The sequence below is a fragment of the Sorex fumeus genome, unplaced genomic scaffold, assembly GCF_029834395.1.
Source record: "Sorex fumeus unplaced genomic scaffold, SorFum_2.1 ptg000070l, whole genome shotgun sequence".
Lineage (NCBI taxonomy): Eukaryota > Metazoa > Chordata > Mammalia > Eulipotyphla > Soricidae > Sorex > Sorex fumeus.
In genome coordinates, this window is record NW_026606127.1 from 11,593,956 (window position 1) to 11,620,832 (window position 26,877).

Sequence of the window (26,877 nt, forward strand, 5' to 3'; positions counted from 1 at the left end):
TAATTTATTATGATGCTTTCTAAAAAACGGAAGCGATTAACAAAAACTCAGGGAAAACATATTCTATAAAAGCCAAAAAAATAACCTTAAGAAAGGACAACAGGTACGTGTTCTTTCTCCTCAAAAATCCATGTGTTTCTTGATATATTGTCAATATCTTTCTATAGCCTTAAAATTCTTCAACTTCATTTCTAAACACTATTTAAAGTTATATTAATTTAATAGGTAAAATAAGCTTTATAGAATATTTATTTGATTCTTTCATATTTTGCATAAACAACGTTTGAATTAACCATAGCACTGTAGCACTGTCCTCTCATTGTTCACTGATTTGCTTGAGCGGGCACCAGAAACGTCCCTATGGTGAGACTGTTTGTTACTGTCCGTGGCATGTTGAATATATCACAGGTAGCTTGCCAGGCTTTGCCATGAGGGAGGGTTACTCTCAGTAGCTTGCCGGGCTCTCTGAGTGGAGGAGAGCAACCAAACCCAGGTTGGTCACTTGCAAGGCAAACGTCTTACCCACTGTGCTATGGCTCCAGCCCATATATATATTTATACATATATATATGTGTATTTACACACACATACATATCTATATATTCCTCTTACATGGCTCTTAAGCTCCAACTCATATTTCTTTCTCCTCCAATTATTTACTACTTCACTCCCCATACTTGGGGCGCAACTAATTTTCCGAGTGTCCTCAGATGCATTTCTGAGCTCATGATAAAGGAATGCATAACACATACATGCATGGAAGGCACAAAGCATATGTAGAGAAATTTCATATAGACATATAATTGTGATGACTAGTTTACAAACTGTATTCGCTTCAAGTACAGAGTTCCTGATCTCTGCAACTGTGTATTCATACTCCATGCACTGTCAAATATCCAGCTATTGTCCACAACCTACTAACAACACTCCCCTACGCATTTCAGTCATTTACTTCCCCTCCTATTAGGACGATTTTGATGTCAGAGTGTAAAGGTTTGATTTTACTTTTGTTTTATTAGTCCATTTAATTTTTTTCTTTATATTCCCGAAACAAATCAAATATTTTTTTTAAAAAAATTAAGGACAGTAGGTGATATCAGGCAACAAATGAAATAGTTGATGTGGCTGAGAATCAGCAAGAATCTTCCAGGTCAGTGTGAGGAAAGGAACATCCAGTTGTACTTCCCAGCATATTTTCAAAGGGCTGGCTTGGAGCAATGTACATACTGGAAAGAACCGCAGGACAGTACTAGTGTCTTGAACATATAGGGGCCTATTTTCTTCTTTGAAAATGTAATGGTATTGACCTCCATTGCAAACCGCAACACCCTAAAACAAAAAAAAAGCAAAGGGAATGCCCTGAGTTGGGGCAAAATGGGGGAGATGGGGGGTGGGAGGGTCATTGGGTTTCTTGGTGGTGGAGAATGTTCACTGGTGGAAAGATGTGTACTTGATTCTTGTATATCTGAAAATCAAGTACAAATGTATGTAAGTCTACAACTGCACCTCATGGTGTTTCATTAATAAAAATAAATAAATAAAAATTAAAAAATTAATAGTGCTATCAGCTGGTATAAGAAAAAAAGGTAATGGTGTTGACTAGATTACATCAAGATCATTTTTATCTATAGGATGGTATGATTCATCTTTGATTCACTGATTGATACTTTGAAATGTCCCAGTTCATCCTCATTCAGAGAAGTCATTTATTTCTTCGAGTATTGATTTGTACAGGGAATTCCTCACAACATTCTTTATATAATGTCTATTGCGGGACTCAAGGATAATGTTCTTATTACCATTTTCAAAGAATACAAAAATACTCTTTTAATAAGATTTTCTTGGTTCTCTATCTAAAAGCTACATGACAACAATTAAGTTTAACTCAATATTTTCTAAAGCGCATTACATTAGTACTTGAAAAGAAATTTTAAAAGACTCTGGGAGAGGGGAGGAGGAAAAGTCATGGATCTATAAGGATTAGTACAAGTCTTTGGGTGTGTGGGGCATGGGAGTGTGTAGAAAAGTTAAGATCACACTCAGCTATGTGATCTAATTTCTATATATCTATTCTCTAGATACCAGCGATATATTCACACAGGTGTATTCATATGACTATCATGTACACTAACCCTGTATCATGTACATTCACCTAATCCCAAAGGCTTCAGCGACATGGCAGCACTGAGAAGGATGAGAAAGGAGAGGCCGACAAAATCTCAAGGCCGACCTAGGCTGCCACAACGAAGGAAGACAAAAATGATCGTCTGTACTTTCAATGCATGTACGCTAGCATCAGATGCATCCATCGAGGACCTGATGGTACAAGCGCGAATGATCAAGTACGACATCATTGGTATGACCGAGACAAGAAGACAAGAATCTCACGATGCCGTTTTCGACACTGGAGAATTGTTCCTGGGAACTTGCGATAAAAGAGGTGTTGGAAGTATCAGTGTCCTTGTCAACACAAACTTGGCCAAGAGCATTGATTCATTGGAATGAGTAACAACCCGAATCAGAAGTTTACATTTGAATAGATGTGGCTCACTGCCTGCAGTTTCTATCTTCTTTGTCTACGCACCAACATCTCATTATGATGAAAGAGAAATCGAGAAGTTCTACATGGAGCTAGAGAAGTTCAATAAAGAAGACCACACCTTCTACAAGATCATTGTGGGTGATTTTAATGCCAAGATAGGACCGAGAAGATCAGCTGAAGAACTTCACATCGGGACCCATGGCCTAGAATGGAACGAACAGTGTGAGAGACTATCTGAGTTCATCATGTCGACCAAAACCATTCATGGTAACACAGTTCCAGAAGGTAGAATCTAAACGATGGACATGGGAGTCTCCCGGTGGAAGATTCCACAACGAAATAGACCACATCATATTCAATTGACGGTTTTGCCTGACAGCTGTCTCTGTTGTCCCAATATTTCGAACGGGATCGGACCACCGCCTCCTTCGTGCAAAATTCTACTTCACAGAGCGGGGAGAAAGGGCTGCAAAGTTCAAAAAGAGAACTGCCAGAATGACCACAAACTGGGAACTCTTTGGTACTATTGCGACAACATGGGAAGATGCCATTGTTGACAACATTGACGAGGAATATGATCGACTGGTTCAGCAGCTCTATGAATGTGTGAGGAACTCCAAGAGAGAGATAGCCACAAAAAATCCCCTATCTTCGAAAATTCTTGAGCTAATTCGCCAGTGTGGTTTGGCGCATGCCTCAGGCAACCGCAAGCTAACATCCGAGCTCGGAAAGCAGTGCAGAGATGCGATCAAGGAAGACCTCAAAGAGAGAAGAGCAGAAGTACTGGTAGATGCGGCAAAAGCCAGGAAAAGTTTTCGTAACGCCGCCTGTCCTTCGCCAACTACAAGACCAAGATGACTGCCCTCCGACGTCCTGATGGATCCATCACATCCTCCAGAACGGCAATGGAGAAAATTACCATGACTTCTACTCAAATCTCTTCGATAGCCATGTCCACTTGCCGACATACCAAATTGCACAGGATGGACATGTCATTCCCAAAGTTCTCCCTTCCGAAATCCGACACGCCATTTCGTTGGTAAAGGAACAAACAGCACCCGGGCCAGACAAGGTCAGACCTGAACACCTGAAGAACCTGCAGTCAGTACTCATCAATACACTAGCTCGGCTCTTCACTCGCTACCTGCCTGAATACAAGGTTCCGTCCCAATGGAAAACCAGCAGGACCGTACTACTGTTCACGAAGGGAGACATCCATGACATTGGCAACTATCGCCCGATCTGCCTATTGTCTGTCATCTACAAGTTGTTCACTCGAGTCATCCTAAATAGGATTGGCAGAACACTAGATGAAGGACAACCATGCGAGCAAGCCATGTTCCGCAAAGGATTCAGCACCATCGACCATATCCACACGATAACCAAACTCATTGATGTTTCTCGGGAGTTCAAGATGCCGCTCGGTTTAACATTCATTGATTTAAAAAGGCCTTTGATACTGTTGAGACGGAAGCGGTCATTGAAGCCCTAGCCAATCAGGGCATTCAAGCCCAATACATCAGGATCCTCTGTGAGCTGTATTGCAGCTTCACTACCAGGATGTCATCATTCTACAAAGAAGTGATCCTTGATGTCGAGAGAGGGGTGTGGCAGGGTGTTACCATTTCACCGAAAATCTTCAGTGCCACCCTCGAGAACATCATGCGATGACTGGAATGGGAAGGAATGGGAGTGAAGATAGATGGTCGGCAACTACACCACCTCCGCTTTGCTGATGACATTGTTTTAATAACACCAAACATCAGCCAAGCGGCACATATGCTGGCCGACGTTGACCGTGTGTGTGGAAATGTAGGACTACAGCTGAAACTTACCAAGACAATGTTTATGAGAAACAGCCTCGTTCCTGACGCCCCATTCACTCTCAATGGAACAACCATCTCCGAATGCAACAGCTATGTGTACCTAGGTCGAGAGGTCAACATGACAAATGACCTGGCATACGAGCTGTGCAGGAGGAAGAGAGTAGCTTGGAATACCTTCAAGAATGTCGAAGAAATAGCTAAGAGGACGACGAACCTCCGGCTCTAGGCACATCTCTTTGATTCCACTGTACTTCCTGCATTAAAATATGCCTCAGAAACCTGGGCCTTACGCAAACAGGATGAGAACTCTATTCAGGTTTCCAAAGAAGAATAGAAAGAGCTATGCTTGGAATATCACGTTTCACTCAAATGAGAGAAAGAATCTGGAGTTATGACATCTGTCGACGATCATGAATCAAGGACGCTGTCTCTTTTGCCAAGGTTTCGAAAATCAGATGGGCTGGTCACGGAATGAGATTTAAAGACGACCGCTGGATTAGAGCTGTTTCCCACTGGACGCCACGGAATGTCAAAAGACCGCATGGCCACCCACCTACTAGATGGTCAGACTTCTTCGTCAAGATCACGTATGATCGATTTGAGGCCCTTCATGTTCCCGGAGCAAACAGATGCCATTGCGCTACACTAGCCCGTGACAGGGACAAATGGAGACATTACTGGCACCTGCTCGAGCAAATTGACGACTAACGAGAAGTTAAGTGATTAAGTGATCATGTACACTAAGGAAATCCAGACAAATAATTCTTAGCACTGACATTCTTGGAAATTTAAGTAGTAATCAGATTTTTATAGTTACGTTGTTATGATTTCATAGGCAGTGTTTCTTTCCTTAACCAACCTGGAATGTCTTTAAAAGACCAAATATAGGAACATTCTTTCATTTTTAATTTAATATAGAAAATACTGAATATACAGGTTAAATAGAGATGAATATCTTTTTCAATAGTCTCTTTGGGACACTGTGCTTTACTTGTTTTATTAGGAACTAAATGTGGTACCCTATAATCTCTAATTCCATCCCTAGTCCTCCCTTCTCTACTTGTACCAATCAAGACAAACTTCAATTTAGACCGAGTTTTCAGTAATCTCAACTAAACATTAAAGTAAAAAATAAGTCTGATCATATAATTCTGTTATCCAACAGTTGTTTAAGATGCTTACACAAATGAACAGAATATTGAGAAAGAAATGAACACTCCCAATTGTGTTTTAAGAAGGCAAAAATACATGTTGTAATTTTCCATATAAAAAAAGAAAATTAAAGTAAATTCCTTGGTAAATTCTGGTATTCTTGGAACCATGTTGCCCATAGAGTAGTCAGCTAACTAAGTCTTCATTAACTTGGTTTTCCTTGTTTACATCCCTGATATTGCTATTTTCCTCCTCAGATCCCATTCCCAGTAGATCATGTTCCCACTAGATCTTCTTGTTTCAAGCTTTGTTTTCGCCAAATTTCAAGCCCTTCCTTTTACCCTTATTGTCTCTTTTCTCATCATTTCAGACTTTTCTCCCAGCAATTTTTCCTCAGTTAATACAACTTTCTTTCAAGGGAGTTGAAGCTTGTTAGTTTTGAGAGTTGACTGGGATCATTTTCCTCTAGCCATACATTAAAGGTAGCAAAACACTTTTCACGTTTTTTTGTTCCCAGCCAGTCAACTACCCTTTCCTGGGAATATCTATTAACTGGTTCTTCTCAGGTCAGTCAGAAACTGCGTTCATTTCCCCCCATTTTCAACAAAGTATTTACTGGTACCAAACAGAGTTAGTTAAAAATATGTTCCTGTTAACATATATTTGCACTTGGGATCCATGAGAACACCTTCCACCTGGCTTTTTTTGAAGGTGGTCATCCAGTTTGCTTTTCTGGTGGCATTCTGTTTCTCACTATTCCTCTCCACAGCTAAGTGATGTGAAAGTAACATATTTAGTAAATGGTATGTTTGAAAGCTCCAGAATGAATGTGAGCCCTTTCAGCTCTCTCGGTCTTATATGTAACCTGTTCTTTGGAACCTATCTTATTTTCGTATTTTTGTTTTGAATATTATTTACAAATAATATTTAACGTATTTGAAAAACATCCACCAACTATCCCATGATGATCACCAGCTGTCCAGTTCTCTACCCGTCCCGGTTTCCTTTCCATTCATCCATCACCCGATTGAGACTCCTAGGGCCATCTCTTTCCACCAACACCTTCCCGGCTGAAGGAGAACCGGTACCTACTGCTTTGGAAGTGGTGACCTAGTGCGCATGTCTTAGTCCAGTACCTCTGGCAACGCAGCCCCAAAGCCATTTATAACGTTGGTTCTTGTGTGAGCTGCAGTTAACAGCGATGTTTAGAGCAGGTTACAGGAACCAGGCACGATGGAAGACCAAGAACCAGTCCCTCGAGCTAATATAATTTGAGCTCCCGCACCAGAAATTTCCTGATAACTGGCTTGGCTACCTTGGGGAGTTTACAAATCCAAAGACTAACAGAGGCAATGGACCGCATTGTGAAAACACGCTAGTGAAGTGTCACCGTAACAGCAACTCTGAATATTGCTGGGAATAAGTGAAATGTTGCAGCTACGGGTGCTGAACAGAGGCCCCGAGGACATTGGTACTTATCTTTGCATCTCCCAGGAGCTGATCTTCAGGCTTCATGCTTCAATTGTTCTCTTGGTTTTGTCCCTGTTAAGAGTCATCCTTGAATGACTCTGAGGGCATTGATCACTCATCAGGTAGGTTTATTCCCCAGTGTATGAGTTCGAATCCCCCAGCCATCATTTATGGATAGACCACCAAAACCTTTTAGTGATGTGTCTCAAATTTGGTTATTTTCCAAAAGTGGCCAGGAGGCGTAAACACAGCCTCCATGGAAGAATTTTTACTTTTCTTCTGGTCATCTTAGACTCAACTGCCTTCCTCAGCCTATTCCAAAATTATTCTTTTAACCAAACACTGCAGATCGTGCCATTTCTCCCAATTTTTTTGTGGAGGACACCAGGTATGGGGAATACTTGATTGTGCTATGATCTTATCTCTGGATCTGTGCTCAAGTTTCAGATCTGGTGGTTCTCTGGGGACCATAAAAGACTGCAAGAAATGAACTGAGTCCTTCTTGTTTGCAGAGCAAATGCCCTGTAGGCTATAATGTTCCTCTGACCCTACCCCACTCTTCATCATACCCATGCAATTTCTCATCTGATGGGCTTTATAACCCTGGACCAAGTTTGTATTTCGTAGAGTCTTGTCTATTCACCCTTTTTCCTATCTCTAACTTCCCATTCTTTCCCATCCCATCCTTCAACCCCCAGCCACTCCCAAAAACAACCACAGTTGACAGCATCTAAAAATTCATAACTTTTATTAACAACCAATTAACTATGATGCATCTCTTTAATTTGAAAAAATATATTAGAATAAATAAAATGAGTATGGCATGTCAGTGTTTGCCTAGGAAAACCATCTGGTACCTCAAGTGGAACCTACCGTTCCAGCTACTCCCATTACGTAGCCATAGTAGAAAGAGATGTCCATCTCTTTTTCCCTCTCAATAAAGTTCTGAACTTTCACCCAAAGATGTGTGTTTGGCAGCGTTCTCACGCTCCTTCTGAGCCTTCCTTTTCATAGCCTCACGCTCTGGTCTCTGCTCTTTGGTGATGGGCTTTGACATGACTGGCTCGGGAACATTGGGCTTTCTCCATGGAATCGGTTGGAAACGGAAGTCTTGGAGGAGAAACTGACTCTGACATTTGGTTGGCAACTGCCGCTTGTCCACAAAGACAGGAGGAGGTTCCAGCTGGAGGGAAATGCCAGCTGCTATTGTAGGGATCAGGTCTAGAAGCTGTGAGGTGACGAATAGGCCGGATAGTAGGGTTCTGCAAACCTGGTCGAAATGGGTGGTTGAAATGGACTGAGCAAGTTTGGGAGAATCGACAAAAATGGAGTGTTTGACCGGGAAGAATTGGCAGTAGTTGGCTGAGCTGCATTGATAGATTCGGGCTTGGCAGGGTAAGCTGCAGCAGGAGGATGTGAGTCCACAGATTGTCGTCTCTGAGGAACAGGTCTAGCTTGGGGACTCTTCATGGTAAGAAACGGCAAAGGTACCAATTTGACCTCCCAGGAGGTGGCAGCTCAGACTGGGATGGAGATGAGCGTTTTTCAGCACGGCTACTTGGTTTCTGTGCTTTGACCTGAGTTTTCTCAAGGCCTTTTCCATCCCCTGTAGCACCTAGCTATGACTTGACAGCTGAGGATGGCTTGACATCTTTAGGCTTCTTTGAGCTACTCAGGACCTGGGAGGAAGAGATTCCAGGTTTTGGATCACTCTTCTTCCCCAGAGCATGAAACACTTGGACCGAATCCAGCATGTGTATGCCTAGGTAGCGGCGGGGCTTTTTAACGGCCTCTTGGAAAAACTCAGGTTGACTTTTCTTGCATTTCATCTTGCCAATGGTGGAATTTCTTCTGCCTTGACCTTGTTCCCTGGCTGCTTACACTCATTAGCTTTCTTAGAGTTTACTCGGGTGTTTTTTGTCTTCTGCTGCTCATGCCTCTTTTTCTTGCTGATCCTGCTGGAGGCAGCTTTGTGAGGTTTGCTGTTAGTTTTGGCCGTGGTCACAGGACACCTATCACTGACTGCAGCATTACGAACAATCCCCCCTCCCCCTAGCAAGCATTCTAGGACTTTTGGCTGGATTTTGGCCTTGGCTTCTCCCTCAAGAGTTTCAGAAGCCTCCTTTTTGTTCTTCCTTTCTGCATCGGAGGCCCCCTTGGTGCCAGTTGAATTTTCTTGCACCTGCTTCAGAGTGATGGTGTCAGTGGTGTTCATTACCTGCAGATCTTTGCATTGTTCTAGGTCTACGGGGATCTGGTAGGTCTCGAGAGGTTTTGAAAGCCCAGTTTTCATCTGATCAAAATTCTTAACTTTTTGTTCCTGAGTTGGAGTTGGGGTCAGCGCCAGGTTACTTTGGCTGGAGATATTATGGGAACTTCCCGAAACTCTGGTGGTGGATTACTCACAGGTCTTTGAATCCTGCTACTGCAACATGGGGGCAATTCGGAAATTTGTGTCAGACCAAATGTCTTACCTGAAAGTTGTGATAACAGGGAAGTCTCTATCCCCAGGAAATTCATCACTAAAAAGGAACCAAGGAAGAAATCAGTGTCTTCGAAATGAGATATTCGGTCCACAAAACTAGTGGTGCAACAACTGTGCACCTACCAGCAATAGGCAGTGGATTGTTACTGGGTATTCTACGGATAATGGACAAGTCCTGTGCTTGAAGATTGGAGGTAAATGTTGTAGTTCTTACTGTTTGTCATGTAGTGCTCTTGTTTTTTGGTTTTCTTTGTATTTTAAGAATTTCTGTGTAAAACAACTTGAAAAATAAGAGACTTGGGAAGAGTGATAGTACATTTGTTAAGGCAATGGCCCTGCACACACCTGACCTCACTTTGATCTTTCGCATCACCTATGATCTCCTAAGCATCTTCAGCAGTGATCCCCAGCACAGATCCAGGAGTAATCCCTGAGAACTTCGGTCTATGACACAGATTCAACGTCCTCCAAACAAAAGTTTTTTTTTTTTTAAGTAATTATAGATTTTCAAACTAATACAGCTGGAGCGATAGCACAGCAGGTAGGGCATTTGCCTTGCACGCGGCCAACATGGCCAACCCGAGTTTGATTCCTCTGCGCCTCTCGGAGAGCCCAGCAAGCTGCCGAGAGTATTCGATATGCCAGACACAGTAAAAACAAAGTCTCCAATGGAGACGTTACTGGGCCCACTCGAGCAAATTGATGATCAACGGGAGGGCATTTACTTTACTTTTACAAACTAATAAGTGCCATATAGAGCTTAGCTTTGTAATGTATTGTACTGTCAATTTATTCACTTTCATGAACAAATAAAAGGCCGTTAATATCATAGAATAAGAGTATGAATGAAGCACTAATTCAGCGTGATATTTGTGCTGAGGTACAGATTCTAGGTTTCATGATTTGAGTCAGAATCTCTGAACCACAAGTGTATTCAGAACCTTGCTGTTCATTTATGGAAGGGAAAGTTAAAGTGGTACCATTACAATTAGAGTTCTGAAACTTCTTAAGAAAATAACAAAACACTAGTTTAAGAAATGTATTTTACTTTTAGTGTGGTAATTCTTGAGGCCTGCTGACATAGAACAGTGAAAAATGTAGCATTTCCTGCCACAGAGGCTGAGTGGGATGGGGGGTATGGGTGGTAGGATGAATACTGGGACCGTGGTGCTGGAGAATGGGCACTGGTGGAGGGATAGGTACTCCATGATTGTATAAATGAAATCGAATCACAATAATTTGTAAGTCTACAACTGTCCCTCATGACGTTTAACTAATAAAAATTAAAAAAATGAAATAAGAAGGGAAAAAATGTGGCATTCTTTTCTCTGCTCCTGACATTTCATTATAAGAAACTTAGATGTCCATTATACTATCATAACTTCCAATCTCCATTAGGAGCTCTTATATTGAGTGTGAAAATAACATGCTGTAAAATGAGTGAGGGGAGTAAACATGAACTGAGATTTTTTTTAATTTAAAAATCTCAGTGTATATGAATACCACCTCTCTACGATCAATTTTCCTCTTATTTGACCCCAATTTTTGAATTTTCTTTCTCTTCTCTCCGTTTTCCTCACCTTGATAACTCAATTCTGTGATAGGTTGAGCAGACAGAGAGAAGTCATTCAAGAGTAGGAGTCTGGTATTTGGTTATTTGCGGACTGAACCTCCTTGAGACCCATAACCATCTCTCGCGATGAGTTGCTGTAAGATTGGGGGCAGAGCCATTTAGCCCTGTGTATGAAATGGAGTCATAGAACAGCAGACCGGAAAGGAGAGTTCCCAGATTGCCTGGATGATAGTAATACACCTGGCTTCCTTCCTGGTAGGGAAGTGACAGGCTTTGACTCTGATGTGGAACCAGAAATGGTGTTCTTTCCACAAGACTGGCAGAAAGTGATGGGTACACAGACACCGTGTTGTTGGTATCTAGGATTTTCTCATAGCGAGCTGCCATAGATATGGAAGAGACAGCGGTGTCTTGGTCAAGAATAGTCACAGAAAAGTCTCCCATGGAAGATTTCTCTTCAGCACTTCCTGCAATATCCCATTCCAAAACACTCAGGTAGGAAGCAGCTGAGGTGGATATATGACTCTGGTGAAACACTCCAGACAGCATTGTTGTGCTGAAATGTTGGTAAAGATAGGCACTACCCATCAGTGGTTGGAAAGAGGTGCCAGAGGCTGAGGGCAGGAGCCAAGCAGAACTACCAGCTGGAGAAGATACTCTGGAGTAGTTGCAGACACTTCCTGTTAGGGAAGCTGCATTGTTCACCACGGGAAGGGAAAGCTGCAGAGTATGTGCAGTTCCCAATACAGATGGATTTTGAAAATTTTCTGTAAGGAACAAGAGGGTGATGAAAAAAATCTGTGAGACTAATAATCTCCTTCAACACTGAGAGGAACAATATGAACTTAAAATTTAAGCCATCGAGATGCTTCTAGTACCAACAGTCAACTGAGTTTCCAAAATTCCAACAATTTGGGGTGATTCAAAGCCTGGAACTTTTTGGCACTTTGTGCATTTCGTATCGTGCTCCCAAAGTGAACACAGAACTGTAGAAGAGCCAGGTGATCATGTCTGTACCTGGATTTCTTGCTTACAGACAGTTCTCCTTACCCTAGAAATTCCTGTATATTGCCTCCTACTGAGTACTATGCTGTTTCCTAGAATGGAAGCTTTTTCAAATTAAGAAGTCTAAGAGAAAGGAAAACATTCAGTGGACAAGAAGAATCCTGAGGCCCAGAGATGGCAAAGAGATTTCCTATATTCCAATAAATTTTGTTGGGCGGGGCGTAGGGTGGTGTAGAGTTTGGACCAACAACTGACAGTGATCTTGGGTTCTTCCTGGCTCTGCACTCTGGAGTGACCCCTTAGAACATTCGGGAGAGTGTATGCCGTGACAGAGATTCAACTGGATTGGCTGTGTACAACAAAAGTGCCTTATGCCCTCCAGTACTATCTCTCTCAGTGCCTTTTGAATTTCCAGGTTACACATCCTAAAGCATGTGGACTTTTGGCCAGGACCCTGCATGATCACTACAAGTCCAGAAACCAGAAGGAAGATACCTTACATTAATTTAGACATTTGGGGTCTTTACAACTATTACCATTGTAATCATCAGGTTTCCATTTGACTTGTGCCATGAGTACCTGTTACTTACTGTTCACATACGACTTACTCTTGTGGATGCATTGAAGTTTACCCTCATTTTTGATCCACTTCAAAAATGACAACTTGAGTTTTTTCAAAGAAATGTTTTTGAAGCAAAACTTTATTTAAACTCTGTGTCTTAAACTGTCTAAAATGTAGTTATTAATAATTCTAAGAAAAATAATGCATACATGAATATAATTTTTCTATTTCATGTGATTTACATAGGAGGAAGGGTAAAGAAAACATCATGAAAAATATGTATCACATAACAGAAAAAGAATATAGATATTAATGAAATCTGGACTCCGTGGCAAGTAGCATAGTACAGTATGTTATGGAGAGCAGACCAAAGAGTAGGCCTTGAAAAACAGTGGCTGTTATCACAAACAAAACCAAATAAAACAGTGCAATAAGGTTATTAATAAATTTTTCCACATATACAATATGTAGACAGTATTCTATTTTACAAAAAACTTCTAGCCAAAAAATGGAATAGAAGGTGATTTTTGAGTGCACACTTTACCAGTCCATTAAAGAGAAAGGATTTATCAGTAACTACATAACAAAAAGAAAATAGGATTATGCGTGATTGTATTTCATAGACAAGAAATGTTTTAAATGAGTAAAATACAGAAAGAAATTTCGAAAGTACAAAAAATTATTCTCATCAGTACCTTTGAATATTAACCAGCAAACAACACGTGTTTAACACAGCATAGGATTTCACTTGATCACACAAGACACAGAAAAGACCATTTAAAAAGTGATCACAAAATATTGCAAATTTACTTTCAACCCCTAGATTAGAATTAGCTTTATCAACCAGGAAAACGTTCTTCTCAATGTTTAATAAATGACCACCAAAATCCAATAAAATATCTTTAATGTAGGAAAAATCTTAATTCACAAATATGACAAAAATGTGTAATTAGATCTGTGAGAATTGATTTTTCTTTTTCCTCTTAGGATTTAAAACAGAAGTTCACTATTATCAAAATACTTTCATGTTAGGAAGAAAAAATCACATGAAATAATATTTGTAAAGATGAGAAGCCGCTTTAACCTGGAACCTACTTACCACACAAATGAATCAAATCTCCTTATTCAAGTTAGAATATACCAATTTTTAATTTTAACAGGCAGAGTGTACATGTACTTAAAACCATAACGTAATAAAAACATTGAAGATTATGTGTCTTCCACCGCCCTAGATCAGCACTATTAGCTATTTATGGGAAGCATCATTTCTGAGGCGTCTTTATACTCAAATTGTCAAGAACCAAGTACTGTGTTCGAAGAGATAATAAGGAAAAATGCCAGCAAGGATGGCTTTCTGATAATCTGCTTTACCTACTGGTACCTTTCTTTTTTGATTTTAAATCTGTGGTTCTCTTCAACATTCTGAACAAACGTTTTCCCCTTCCTTGATAATCGACGTCCCTATGCTTGCTTGCTTGCTTGCTTTCCTTCTTTCTTACTTTCTTTCTTTCATTCTTTCTTTCATATTTATTTCTCCCTCATCACGTCTAGCTTTCGATTGGCCAATGTTTGATGAAAGTGTTCCCAAACTTTCTTACCTTTGAGGGCTTGCCTCCCTACCCTCAGCACTCCACACCTTACTCATGCCCCATATTTTCTTATTACCTGGCTAAAATCAAATCTCAAAGATCAATGATTATTACTTTGTAATATCACTATATTTAAAATACTGAAGTATGAATACAAGTGGAGAGACCATTACAGAGAACACATACTAGTATATATTAACAGTTTTCCACAGCATTTATATTTTGTTTCTGTAAAAATACGGTATCTGATTTACTTGTTTTCAATGGATATCATGAAAAATTCACTATTAAAAGGAAAAAGAAACACAGACAATCAACACTCATATATATACATATATATATGTATTTATGTATGTGTGTGTATTTGAGCTCCTAAGTATGTCTAAAATATAATGTAATCAATGAGGAAAAACACTTTGTATGTGAGAGAAAGTAAGCCAATGTCTAAAATCACACAGCAAATGTCAAAGTCAAGCTAAAATGAGGCTTATAAAATTCTACTTGAATATATTCTTTCATTACTATGTGCTGTTTTTCCTTGACTGCTAAGTTAAGGGATGATAAATCTAATGAAAAGCTTTGAAAAGTATTATTCCTTACCTGACATGGTCAGAGAAGAGGAAATACCGATGAAAGGTAGACGAGAAGAGGAGACGGTACGAGAGTACGTCTGAACACTGTAGCGGCTTAAGACCACAAGTGTTCAGTACAAACGACTGCTCACTGGTGATTGGTCATTGGTCACTCGTCACTTGCCATGCTGATTCAAATTTGTTTACAAACTACTACATGGGACTGCCAAGATTCTATCAGTTGGTGGTTGGTTTGGTGGGAGAATGATGTCATAAAGTAGGCAGTTGAAAGGTAGAGGCTAGCCAATCAGGAGGTCAGAATCCCAAGAAGAAGACCGGATTGGATAGAGAGCGGGGTAGAATGAAGCAGGCTAGGGAGATGGAATCCTACAAGACAGTTATAACAGTTTCACTTTCCTCAGACTCCTGTGTTAGAAAAATACTCCCATGTTACTCAAGAGCTTAGCTATTTCATTAACAAATCAAGAAAATTACTAAATAATCTTTTATATTGCACTGTTAAAGAAACAACATTTGGTATTACTAGTATATTTTAGATAACGTTCACAGCACAGCGGGTAGGGCATTTGCCTTGCAGGAGGCCAACCCTGATTCCGATTCCTCTGCCCTGCAAATTACCCAAAGTATCTCGTCCACATAGCAAAAGCCTGGCAAGCTCCCCATGACCTATTCGATAGGCCAAAATCAGTGACAACAAGTCTCACAATTTGGTGTAAGATGTTACAGGTTCCCGCTACAGCAAATAGATTAACCGCGGGAGGACAGTGCTACAGTGCTATGATTGAAAAATATGGTGGTTTCTTTCAATATTACAAGACATACTAGGATAAATTGTAGATGAATCTAGATGTGTTAAAGTAAATCAAATGAGAAGAAATAGTAAATGCAAAGGTATTTTAATTGTACAAGACTAACAATTGTTCTCAGTTTAAAACTGTAGAAGATAAAGGAAAACATATGCTCACTTGTCCAAAATTTTACAATCTGAAAGAAAAGGACAAAAAGCAAATTAAGTGATCAAAAAACCAGCAACACCAACAAATACTGGCAATTATTATGATAGGCCAAGGATGAATGGTTTTAAAAAATTAGTGTTGTGAAATAAATCAATATTTCGCTATTAAACTTGATAGAAAAAATAAGCATAAACCATGATCATATAATGTCTATTGAAAGAAGTGTAAATGACTAGTAAACACAAGAGCAATTTTCTTTTTTTTTGAAATTTGTTTTGTTTTGTTTTGTTTTATTATGAAACACCATGAGGTATAGTTTAGACTTCCAAGTTGTTGCACTTGGGTTTCAGTTATACAGTGATCGAGTACCCATCCCACCACCAGTGGCCAATCTCCACTCCCACCAATCCAAGTATCCCTCCTACTCCCCATCCCCCATCCCACCCTGCCTCTTTGGTAGGGCACTACCTTTTGTTCTATCTCTCCTTTTGGGTGCTATGATCTACAAAAGGGACATTGGGTGGCAATCCTGTTCGGTCCATAAACTAATTTCAACAGGCATCTCCCATCCTGGGCAGATCTTCCCAGCACCCTTTATTGGGTGCTCCATTCTCTATCTGCACTGCCTTTACCCCTAGAGAGTAAAGCTGGCCTCTAAGTCATGGAGTGAACAACCTGGTATTTATGACAGTTGTACTTGTGTGTTAGTGTCTTATTTTGTTACTTTATATTACCCAGATGAATGCAATCTTTCTATGTCTGTCCCTCTGTTTCTGACTCATTTCCCATAGCATAATATTTTCCATGTAGTACCACACAAGAGCAATTTTCAAGTTCACTGGTAGACAAAGAGCACAAAATAAAATGATAAATTAAAATGTCCCCCAAATTACGAGTATTGAAATATCAGGTGCTATCTTTCCCTAGCAAAGATGCTAGAAAATAGGCCTTTTAAAGTTATTTTATTGAGAAATAAATCTGTATAATAGTTAGGCAATATATAGCTTAAAGCAGTTTAATGTTTATTAAGTCAATGTCACTGTCACTGTCCTCACGTTGTTCATCGATTTTCTTGAGCCGGCCCAGTTAGGTCTCCAGTGTGAGACTTTGTTGTAAGTTAGCTTTCGTGTGTGTATAAGAAAATTCAAGGATCAAACTCATAACCTCAGAAATGTGCGGCAAATATTTTACCACTGAAGCATATTTCCAAACACAGTTAATGATTTTGCTTTTGCTTCTATAGTGCTAAAAATAGAAACCAAAATTTCATACATGCAAGCCAAGTTCTTTTGTCCTGAGCTACATATCCAGTCATAAGTAAGTTAGCTTTTAAGTATTGATATTAAGGAAACAATTAGAAAAGTAGACAAATAGATATAAATGTCCACATCAATGTAATCTTAGCTTGAAAACATTACAATTATAATATCTCAATAAACAATTTATAGTAACAGAAATTGGATAATCTTCTCCATTTCCATTCTGGAGGATGTGATGGATCCATTTAGGACGTCAGAGGGCAGTCATCTTGGTCTTGTAGTTGGCGAAGGACAGGCGGGTGTTACGAATACTTTTCCCGGCTTCTGCCACATCTACCAGTACTTCTGCTCTTCTCTCTTTCAGGTCTTCCTTGATCGCATCTCTGCACTGCTTTGCGAGCTCGGATGTTAGCTTGCGGTTGCCTGAGGCATGCGCCAAACCATGCTGGCGAATTAGCTCAAGAGTTTTTGAAGAAAGGCGATTTTTTGTGCTTATCTCTCCCTTGGAATTCCTCGCCCATACATGGAGGTGCTGAACCAGTCGATCATATTCCTCGTCAATGTTGTCAACAATGGCATCTTCCCATGTTGCCGCAATAGTACCAAAGAGTTCACAGTTGGTGGTCGTTCTGAGAGTTCTCTTTTTGAACTTTGTAGCCCTTTCTCCCTGCTCTGTGAAGTAGAATTTTGCACGAAGGAGATGGTGGTCCGATCCCGTTCGAAATTTTGGCAGAACAGTGACATCTGTCAGGCAAAACCGTCAAGTGAATATGATGTGGTCTATTTCGTTGTGGAATCTTCCACCGGGAGACTCCCATGTCCATCGTTTAGATTCTGCCTTCTGGAACTGTGAGTTACCATGAATGGTCTTGGTCAACATGATGAACTCAGATAGTCTCTCACCCTGTTCGTTCCATTCTAGGCCATGGATCCTGATGTGAAGTTCTTCAGCTGATCTTCTCGGTCCTATCTTGGCATTAAAATCACGCACAATGATCTTGTAGAAGGTGTGGTCTTCTTTATAGAACTTCTCTAGCTCCATGTAGAACTTCTCGATTTCTCTTTCATCATAATAAGATGTTGGTGCGTAGACAACGAAGATAGATGCTGGCCGACTTTGACCGTGAGTGTGGGAAGATAAGACTGCAGCTGAATCTTATGAAGTCAATGTTTATGAGAAGCAGCCTTGTTCCTGATGCCCCATTCGCTCTCAACGAAACGACCATCTCCGAAAGCATCAGCTATGTGCACCTAGTTCGAGAGGTCAACATGACAAATGACCTGGCACCCGAGCTGTGCAGGAGGAAGAGAGCGGCTTGGAATGCCTTCAAGAACGTCGAAGAAATAGCTAAGAGGATGAAGAACCTCCGGCTCTGGGCACATCTCTTTGATTCCACTGTTCTTCCTGCATTAACATATGCCTCAGAGACCTGGGCCCTACGCAAACAAGATGAGAATGGTATTCAGGTCTCCCAAGGAAGAATAGAAAGAGTTATGCTTGGAATATCACGTTTCACTCAATTGAGAGAAAGAATCCGGAGTTCTGACATCCATCGCCGATCAAGAATCAGGGACGCTGTCTCATTTACCGAGGTGTCGAAAATCAGATGGGCTGGTCACGTAATGAGATTTAAAGACGACCGCTGGACTAGAGCTGTTACCGACTGGATTCCTCGGGATGTCAAAAGACCGCGTGGCCGCCCAACTTCCAGATGGTCTGACTTCTTCGTCAAGATCATTAACGATCGGTTTGAGGCCCTTCATGTTCCCGGAGCGAACAGATGCCATTGGGCTACACTAGCACGCGCCAGGGACAAATGGAGATGTTACTGGCACCCGCTCAAGCAAATCGAAGACTAACGGGAAGTTAAGTGATTAAGTGATTAAGAATACAACATTCCTTCAGGAGAGTTGTAGCTTGTTAGTTTTAAGTGATTTCTGGTATCAATTCCCTCCAGCCATACATTAAAGGTAGCAAAACACTTTTCACGTTTTTCTGTTCCCAGCCAGTCAACTACCCTTTCCTGAGAAAATCTATTAACTGGTTAGTCTCATGTCAGTCAGAAACTGCTTTCATTTCCCCCCATTTTCAACAAAGTTATTACTGGTACCAAGCAGAGTTGGTTAAATATATGTTCCTGTTAACATATATTTGCACTTGGGATCCATGTGAACACCTTCCACCTGGCTTTTAATGAAGGTGGTCATCCAGTTTGCTTTTCTGGTGGCATTCTGTTTCTCACTATTCCTCTCCACAGGTAATTGATGTGAAAATAACATATTTAGTAAACGGTATGATTAAAAGCTCCAGAAGGAATGCCAGCCCTTTCAGCTTTCTGGGTCTTATATGTAAACTGTACTTTGGAACCTATCTTATTTTCGTATGTTTGTCTTGAATTTCATTTTCAAAAATATTTTAACGTATTTGAAAAAAATCCACCAATTATCCCATGATGATCACCAGATTTCCACTTCGCTACCCTTCCCGGTTTCCTTTCCAACCATCCATCACCGCATTAACTCTCCTAGGACCATCTCTTTCTACCACAACCTTCCAGGCTCAAGGTCAATTCGTACTAACTGCTTTGGGAGTGGTGACCTAGGATGCATGTCTTTGTATGGTACCTACCACAATGGAACCACAACGTCATTTATAAAGTTGGTTCTTGTGTGAACGGCAGTTAAAAGCGATGTTTAGAGAAAGCTACAGGCAACAGGGACCATGGAAGACCAAAGACCAGCCCCTCAAGCTAATATAATTTGAGCTCCCGCCACCAGAAATTTCCTGAAAGTTGGCTTGGCTACCTTGGGGAGTTTACAAATCCAAAGACTTACATAGGCAATGGACCGCATTGTTGAAACTCACTAGTAAAGTGTCACCATGATAGCAACTCTGAATATTGTTGGGAATAATTGAAATTGTGCAGCTAGGGGTGCTGAAAAGAGGGCTCGAGGACATGGTGTCTTATCTTAGCATCTACCAGGAGCTGATCTTCAGGCTTCATGCGTCAACTGTTCTCTTGGCTTTTTCCTTGTTAAGAGTCATCCTTGAATGACTCTGAGGGCTTTGATCACTCATCTGGTAGGTTTATTCCACAGTGTATGTGTTCGCATTCCCCAACCATCATTTATGGATAGACCACCCAAACCTTTTAGTGATGTGTCTCAAATTTGCTTCCTTTCCAAAGGAGGCCATGAGGTGTAAACACAGCCTCTATGGAAGAATTTTTACTTTTCTTCTCATCATCTTAGACTCATCTGCCTTCCTCAGCCTATTCCAAATTTATTATTTTAACCGAAAACTGCAAACCGTGCCATTTCTCCCATTTTTTTCGAGGACACCAGTGATGGGCATACTTGACTGTGCTCTAGTCTTACTCTTAGCTCTGTGGTCAAGTTTCACATCTGGTGGGTCTCTGGGGACCATAAAAGATTGCAAGAATTGAACTGTGTCCTTCTTGCTTGCAGAGCAAATGCCCTGTCAGCTTACTCTTCCTCTGACCCTACCCCACTCTTCATCAGGCCCATGCAATTTCTCCTCTTAAGGTCTTTATGCAGTCGAGTTTCCCACATTTGGGGAAATCGCAGGGGTCAGCACATCCCAAGTGCAATGGATGGGCCTCACCCTGGGAAAACCACCTACATGATCATGGTATCTCCCCTGCCCTGGACCATGTTTGTATTTCTTAGAGTCTTGTCTATTCCCCCTTTTTCCTCTATCTAACTTCCCATTCTTTCCCAGCTCCTCCTTCAACACCCAGCCACTCCCAAAATCAACCACAGTTGACAGCATCTCAAAATTCAGAACATTTATTAACAATCAATTAACTATGATGCATCTCTGGAGTGATAGCACAGCGGTAGGGCATTTGCCTTGCACACAGCCAACATGGCCGACCCGAGTTCGATGCATCTCTTTAATTTGAAAAAAAAAATTATAATAAATAAATGGTGTATGGCATTTCAGTGTTTGCCTAGGGCAACCATCTGGTACCTAAAGTGGAACCTACCATTCCAGCTCTTACATTACGTAGCCATAGTAGAGAGAGATGTCCAACTCTTTTTCCCTCTCAATAGAGAACTGCACTTTCCCCCAAAGAGGTGTGTTTGGCATCGTTCTCACGCTCCTGCTGAGCCTTCCTTTTCATAGCCTCACGCTCTGGTCTCTGCTCTTTGGTGATGGGCTTTGACATGACTGGCTCGGGAACATTGGGCTTTCTCCATGGTTTAGGTTGGAAACGGAAGTCTTGGAGGAGAAAGTGACTCTGACGTTTGGGTGGAGACTGGCGCTTGTTCACACAGACAGGAGGAGCCTCCCGCTGTAGAGAAGTGCCAGCTGCTGTCTTGTAGGGATCAGGTCTAGAAGCTGCAGGCTGATGAATAGGCCGGCTACTAGGGTTCTGCAAACCTGGTCGAGATAGGTTGGTTGAAATGGACTTAGCAGGATTGGAAGTACCAGTCAAAAATGCAGTGGTTGACGGGGAAAAATTGGCAGCATTTGGCTGAGCTGCATTGGTAGAGCCAGGCTTGGCAGGGTTAGCTGCAGCAGGAAGATGTGTGGCTTCAGATTTTCGTCTCCGAGGAACAGGTTCAGCTTGTGGATTCTCCATGGTAAGAAACGGCAAAGGTACCAATTTGACCTTGCCAGGAGGTGGCAGTTCAGACTGGGATGGAGATGAGCGTTTATCACCACTGCTAATTGGTTTCTGTGCTTTGACCTGAGTTTTCTCAAGGCCTTTTCCATCCCGTGTAGCACCTAGCCATGACTTGACAGCTGAGGATGGCTTGACATCTTTGGGGTTCTTTGCGCTACTCAGCACCTGGGAGGAAAATATTCCAAGTTTTGGATCACTCTTCCCCAGAGCATGAAACATTTGGACAGAATCCAGCATGTGTATGCCTAGGTAGCGGCGGGGTTATTTAACTGCCTCTTGGCAAAACTCAGGTTGAGTTTCCTTGCACTTCATCTTGCCAATGGTGGACTTTTCTTCTGCCTTGACCTTGTTCCCTAGCTGCTTACACTCATTAACTTTCTTAGAGTTTTCTCTGGTGTTTTTTATCTTCTCCTGCCCATGCCTCTTTTTCTTGCTGATCCTGCTGGAGGCAGATTTGTGAGATTTGCTGTTAGTTTTGGCTGTGGTCACAGGACACCTCTCACTGACTGCAGCATTACAAACAATCCCTGCTCCCCTCAGCAAGCATTCTCAGACTTTTGGCTGGATTTTGGCCTTGGGTTCTCCCTCAAGAGGTTCAGAAGCCTCCTTTTTGTTCGTCCCTTTTGCATGGGAGGTCCGCTTAGTGCCACTTGAATTTTCTTGCACCTGCTTCAGAGTGATGGTGTCAGTGGTGTTCATTACCTGCACATCTTTGCATGATCTAGGTCTACTGGGATCTGGTAGGTCTCCAGAGGTTTTGAAAGCCCAGTTTTCATCTGATCAAAATTCTTACCTTTTTGATCCTGAGTTGGAGTTGGTGTCAGCGCCAGGTTACTTTGGGCTGGAGATATTATGGGAACTTCCCCAAGATCAGGTGAGTACCTGTTACTTATGGTTCACATACAACTTAATCTTGTTGATGCATTGAAGGTTACCCTGAATTTTGATCCACTTCAAAAATCATTACTTGAGTTTTTCCCAAGAAATATTTTTGGAAGGAAAACTTTATTTAAATTCTGTGTCTTAAGTTGTTTATCAACAATGTAGTTACACATAACTCTAAGAATAATAATGCATACACGAATATAATTTTTCTATTCAATGTGATTTACATAGGAGGAAGTGTAAAGAAAACATCATGAAAAATATGTATCACAGAACTGAAAAAGAATTATGTAGATATTAATGAAATCTGGGCTCTGTAGCAAGCAGCATAGTACAGTATGTTATGGAGAACAGACCCAAGAGTAAGCCTTGAATAACAGTGGATGGCATCCCAAACAAAACCAAATAAAACAGTACAATAAGGTTATTACTAAATTGTTCCACATATACAATATGAAGACTCTATTTTATTTTAGTAAAAACTGCTAGCCAAAAAATGGAATAGAAGGTGATTTTTGAGTGACACTTTACCAGTCCATTAAAGAGAAAGGATTTATCAGTAACTACATAACAAAAAGAAAATAGGAATAAACGTGATTGTATTTCATAGAGATGAAATGTTTTAAATGAGTAAAACACAGAAAGAAACTTCGAAATTACAAAAAATTATACTCATCAGTACCTTTGAATATTAACCAGCAAACAACATGTGTTAAACATAGCAGAGGATTTCACTTGATCACACAAGAAACAGAAAAGACCATTTAAAAAGTGATCACAAAATAATGCAAATTTACTTTCAACGCCTATATTAGAATTATCTTTATCAAACAGGAAAACTTTCTTCTCAATGTTTAATAAATGAGCACCAAAATCCCATAAAATATCTTTATGTAGGAAAACTCAGAATTCACAAATATGACAAAAATGTGTAATTAGTCATGTGAGACTTGATTTTTCTATTTCCTTTTAGGATCTAAAAACAAAACTTGACTATTATCAAAGTACTCTCATGTTAGGAAGAAAAAATCACATGAAATAATATTTGTAAAGATGACAAGCAGCTTTAACCTGGAACCTACTGACCACACAAATGAATCAAACCTCCTGATTCAAGTTAGAATATACCATTTTTTTTTATTTTAACAGGCAGCGCATACATGAACTTAAAAACCAGAATGTAATAAAAACATTGAAGATTCTGTGTCTTCCACCGCCCTAGATAAGCACTATTAGCTATTTATGGGGAGCATCATTTCTGAAGCGTGTTTATACTCCAAATTGTCAAGTACCAAGTACTGTGTTCTAAGAAATAATAAGGAAAAAAGCCAGGAAGGATGGCTTTCTGATAAAGAGCTTTTCCTACTGGTACCCTATTGAAGGCATAGTATATTTCTAGTCCTGACATTTATTGAAGTAAAATTCTTTGACTTGCTCTCAGTGAATTATTCTCAGCATATTTCATATATATATTCTTTCTTTTTTGATGTTAAGTCTTTGGTTCTCTTCAATTTTATGTCCAAACGTTTTCCTCTTCCTTGATAATCGAAGTCCCTATTCTTTCTTTGTTTCCTTCTTTCTTTCTTTATTTCTTTCTTTCTTTCTTTCTTTCTTTCTATTCTTCTTTCTTTCTTTCCTATTTTTTTCTCCCTCATATTGTCTTGGTGTCGATTGGTCAATGTTTGATGAAAGTGATCCCAAACTTGCTTACCTTAGAGGTCTTGCCTCCCTAATGCTCAGCACTCCGCACCTTCCCCATGCCCCATATTTTCTTATTACCTGGTTTAAATAGAAATCTCAAAGATCAATGATTATTACTTAGTAATATCACTATATTCACAATACTGAAGTATAAATACAAGTGGAGAGACCACTACAGAGAACACATGCTAGTATATATTAACAGTTTTTCACAGCATCTATATTTTCTATTTCTGTAAAAATACTGTCTCTGATTTACTTGTTTTCAGTGAATATCATGTAAAATTCAATATTAAAAGGAAAAAGAAACACAGAGAATCAAACCTCATATATATATACATATATATAAATATATATGTTCGTGTGTGTGTGTATGTTTGTTTGTGTATTTGAGCTCCTAAGTATGTGTAAAATATAATGTAATCAATGAGGAAAAACACTTTGTATGTGAGAGAAAGTAAGCCAGTGTCTAAAATCACACAGCAAATGTCAAAGTCAAGCTAAAATGAGGCTTATAAAATTCTACTTGAATATTTTCTTTCATTACTACGTGCTGTTTTTACTTGACTGCTAAGTTTAGGGATGATAAATCTAATGAAAAACTTTGAAAAGTATTATTCCTTACCTGACATGGTCAGAGAAGAGGAAATACCGATGAAAGGTAGACGAGAAGAGGAGACAGTAGGAGATTACGTCTGAACACTGAAGCAGCTTAAGACCACAAGTGTTCAGTAGAGACGACTGCTCACTGGTGATTGGTCATTGGTCACTCGTCACTTGCCATGAAGATTCAAATTTGTTTACAAACAAATACATGGGACCCCCAAGATTCTACCAGTTGGTGGTTCGTTTGGTGGGAGAATGATGTCATAAAGTAGGCAGGTGAAAGGTAGAGGCTAGCCAATCAGGAGGTCAGAATCCCAGAAGAAGATCGGATTGGATAGAGAGTGGGGTAGAATGAAGCAGGCTAGGGAGATGGAATTCTACAAGACGGTTATAACAGTTTCACCTTCGTCAGACTCTTGTGTTAGAAAAATACTCCCATGATGCTCAAGAGCTTAGCTATTTCATTAACAAATCAAGAAAATTACTAAATAATTGTTTATATTGCACTGTTTAAGAAACAGCATTTGTTATTACTAGTATATTTTAGATAACGTTTACAGCACATCGGGTTGGGCATTTGCCTTGTAGGAGACCAACCCTGATTCCGATTCCTCTGCCCGGCAAGCTACCCAGAATATCTCGTCCACATAGCAAGAGCCTGGCAAGCTACCCATGACGTATTCGATAGGCCATAACTAGTGACAACAAGTCTCACAATTTGTTGTAAGATGTTACTGGTTCCCGCTCGAGCAAATGGATGAACCACGGGAGGACAGTGCTACAGTGCTATGATTGAAAAAATTGGTGGTTTCTTTCAATATGACAACACTTACTAGGTTAAGTTGTAGATGAATCGAGATGTGTGAAAATGTAAATAAAATGAGAAGAAATAGTAAATGCACAGGTATCTTATTTGTACAAAACAAACAGTTGTTCTCAGTTTAAAACTGTAGAAGATAAAGAAAAACATATACTCATTTGTGTCAAAATTTTTCAACCTGAAAGAAAAGGACCAAAACCAATTTAAGTAATCAAAAAACAAGCAAAACTAACAAATACTGGCAATTAATATGATAGGCCAAGGATGAATGTTCTTAATAAATTAGTGCTGTGAAAAAAATCAGTATTTAGCTATTAAACTTCAATATTAAATATAAGCATAAACCATGATCATATATAAAATGTATTGAAAGAAGTGTAAATGACTGGTAAACACAAGGGCAAGACACTCGCAAATGCCTACCAGGTTCTCTCAGAGTGAGAACTGGACAATAATTGTTGTCTTATCAACAAAATCCAGTCTCTGTATCTTGGCCATTGATGGGATTACATGGCTCCAGGGGCAGTTCATGGTTGTAACACTTAGCTACTAGGAGATGGGGGATCTGGTTGGAGGGGGCCCAGTCTTGATCTGAGCAGCCTTGGAGATCTCATCCCCCGGTTGCGCACACCTGGGTTCCTCTGTCAGATTCGTTCATGCATGAGGCTCCTTCAAGCTTGGGGAGAGTGGTCTAAAGCGTACCTATGGCTGGTTGCAGAGGTCTTCAGGTGCCGGGGCTCTGCTCGGCGCGGTGAGGGAAACTCAACACACCGCCTCCAAGGGACCCTGGTGAAGAAAGCCAGGTGTGGGGTCAGGAGACTGTCATTTTAGACATATTTGGAATTAATTTTAGATCAAAAAGTACACATCATTCTAACTACGTATGTGCTTAGTAATAAATTACTACACACTTGTTCAATCACCTAAGAAACCCCACTCTGCTCAGATAACTAGATTTTTAATTATAGGTCTGTTTTGCCTGTGTGTCATGACTGAGAATCACTATCATTAGATATGAAACTCACTATACACAAAGATGCACACAGGCTGCTTTGAGTCATCTGTGTTGTTAATGTGTGTTGGCCATTAAACTTCACTGAGACCCTTTATTCTGTCCTTTACAGGAGCCTCATAAGTGTCAACTTCCATTCAAGTTGAACTTATAATAATGTGGAATGAAATCATCAATATGATCCTC

The 26,877-nt window shown here is 40.3% G+C and overlaps 1 pseudogene; it reads right to left on the reverse strand.

Moving 5' to 3' along the window:
* Positions 1-20,566: 20,566 nt before the first annotated feature.
* On the reverse strand, positions 20,567-20,677 carry LOC130037038 (uncharacterized; annotated as a pseudogene).
* Between the last annotated feature and the right edge of the window lie 6,200 nt (positions 20,678-26,877).